A 2,639-nucleotide genomic window follows, 5' to 3' on the forward strand; every position below is an offset into this window, starting at 1 on the left:
GATACAAGCGACAAGAACGACCGTGCAAACCCTTAGTGAAAGGCTAGCGATCTCTCCGAAGGAGCTCATGGCGGTTCTAGGAGAAATTAAGTGCAGGAATCTAACACTATGAAGAAAATTGGGTGTACATTCAAAAGCGAAATGATGTCGTGGGGCCCTCCCAGATCACCCTGGCCCACAGATTTCTCTTCTTTTCTTCAGATGATTTCAACGCATCAGCCTCTCCTCGCCTGTCATTTGACAGTCCCTGCCTCACGCCACCGGCATTTTGCTATTTCTTCACACAAATCATTGCTCAGCCCAAAGGACCCACCCCCCTTCTCTTTTCACTGAGCTTGAGGGCTTTTCAAAATCAGGAGTCATGTGTCATTTGTCCCTCTTCTCTTTTTATGGTTCGTAACGTCTCTGGGACACTAGCAAGTGTAGGAATTTAAGAGTCCGACTTCAACTCGGCTCATGGTGTCTCGGTTCGTGGGTTCGAGCCCCACATAAGGACTCTGTGCCTACAGCTCGGAGCCTGGAGCGTGCTTCAGATTCTGTGTCTCCCTCTCCCTGCGCACACACACACACACACACACACACACACACACACACACAGGCACCCTCTCTCTCTCTCTCAAAATAAATAAATATTTAAAAAACGAGGGCCTGGTTATCACAGACCTCATTCTTGCACCCCGTCTGGGTCCCCACTCACTGGACGTTCTGGCTGACATCTGGGGCTCGTTCCCTGTGAAGTGACCCGCCGTGGTCTGAGTATTTCCTGATGCCTCCGGGATGAGTGACCCCACACGCCACGTGCAAGCTAGCCACGAGCTGCCTGAGCGGCTAAACCAACCGAGGTGCACACGGACCAGGGAGCAGTGTTCAGGGCTAGAGGAACGAGCTAGCAAGCCAGAAAAAGCCGGGGAGGAAACCGAGACGCACGTCCCTCAGTGACGGAAGCCGATCTGAAGAGGCTACCAATGGTAAGATTCCAACCGTATGCATTCTGGCAAAGACCCGACTACGGAGACGGACCAGTGGTGGCAGGGGTGGGGGAGGGAGGGACGACGAGGCAGAGCCCAGAGGATTTTCAAAGCAGCGGGAATACCCCGTGTGATACTGTAATGGTGGGTACACGTCGCTGCACACGTGTTCAAACCACTGTCCAAACGCGAATACATCACACGCTGGTCCACAAGGCCCAGAGCGCAGCCGCCTGTGAACTAAGGGCTTGCGTCAACAATAACCTTCTGGGGGTTCTGAGAAGATGGCGAAGGTGTCAGAGCTTTAGGATGTCACTTGGGAAGAGATGCAAGATAAAATGAGAAAATGGAGGGAAGAAAACTCACGAAATAGTGAGCAAATTGTGGAAGTTGGAGAGGAATTAATTAACGAATATGCTTCTAAGCTCGGAGATGATATTTGGATCATATGTGAACAAGTAATGACTGCAGCCCTAGACTACGGTCGAGATGATTCGGCATCGTATTGTCTCCAGGGGTTGAGAAGACAGTTCCCTGGCTGGCGGTCACAGAGTCAGGAGACTAACGGGCATGAGATCTGAAGCCATGCAGAGATAGGATGATGCTATTCAACCATATGATCGAATGTTACGAGAAGATCCAACCGACGCTGCCCCCAGAAAGCGTAAGATCGCCATCCGAAAGGCCCGGGGGGAAAATGTGGAGGCCGTTCGGGGGCTGAGCGAGTGTCTGGAACAATCTGTTGGAGACCAAGAAGCCTGGCATGAACTTGCAGAACTTTATGTCAACGAACGTGACTCTGCTAAAGCGGCCTTTTGCCTAGAGGAGCTGATGACGACTAATCCACACAACCACTCAGACTGTCAGCCATGGGCTGAAGTCCAATCCACCCAAGGCGGACCTGGAAACCCCGAACTTCAGGAAAGTGTTTTGCACAGGCATTGAAACCGAACAGCAGAAATACGAGAGCGTTGTTTGGGCTTTACGTGTCGGCAAGTCCCATTGCTTCTCATCCAAAAGCAAGTGCAAAAACGAAAAAGGACAACATGAAATGTGCTAGTTGGGCAGCTGGTCTAATGAACAGAGCTTGTCCGTTTGCAGGTCGGAGACACGTTGGAAGCTGCAGCTCACTCAGTCTTAAGGTTTCGGACGCTTTCACGTTACATTTCACAAGTGCACAATTGAATTTACTGGCCTGTGACTTATTCACTAAATGCCTAGTGCTATTTATATACTAACTTTTGGTTAGGAGAGTAATTGTAAAGAATGTTTATATAAACCTAAAAATGCCTTTTATTGCTAAGCAGGAAGATGGAGAAAGTCCATGGAGGAGAGATTTAACAAGATGCATACTGATTGTACATCATTTTCTTCATAATATAATTGCTTTTACACCACAATCTGATGTAGAAATCCCATAAATGAATTATGATGATTAATTAAACTGGCAAAAAAAAAACACCAATAAACTTCTAAAGGGGCACCCGGGGCTCAGTCGGGTAAGTGTCTGACTTCGGCTCAGGTCACGATCTCACAGTTTGTGAGTTCACTTCGTGAGTTCGAGCCCCCGCATCAGGCTGTGTGCTGACAGCTCGGAGCCTGGAGCCTGCTTCAGATTCTGTGTCTCCCTCTCTCTCTGCCCCTCCCCTGCCCACACTCTGTCTTTCTCTC

At 49.4% G+C, this 2,639-nt stretch overlaps 1 pseudogene; it reads left to right on the top strand.

Annotated features, from left to right (window-relative positions):
• The first annotated feature begins 1,103 nt into the window (after window positions 1-1,103).
• LOC115285259 lies at window positions 1,104-2,452 on the top strand (annotated as a pseudogene).
• The last annotated feature ends 187 nt before the right edge of the window (window positions 2,453-2,639 follow it).

The sequence above is a fragment of the Suricata suricatta genome, unplaced genomic scaffold (assembly GCF_006229205.1).
Source record: "Suricata suricatta isolate VVHF042 unplaced genomic scaffold, meerkat_22Aug2017_6uvM2_HiC HiC_scaffold_599, whole genome shotgun sequence".
NCBI lineage: Eukaryota > Metazoa > Chordata > Mammalia > Carnivora > Herpestidae > Suricata > Suricata suricatta.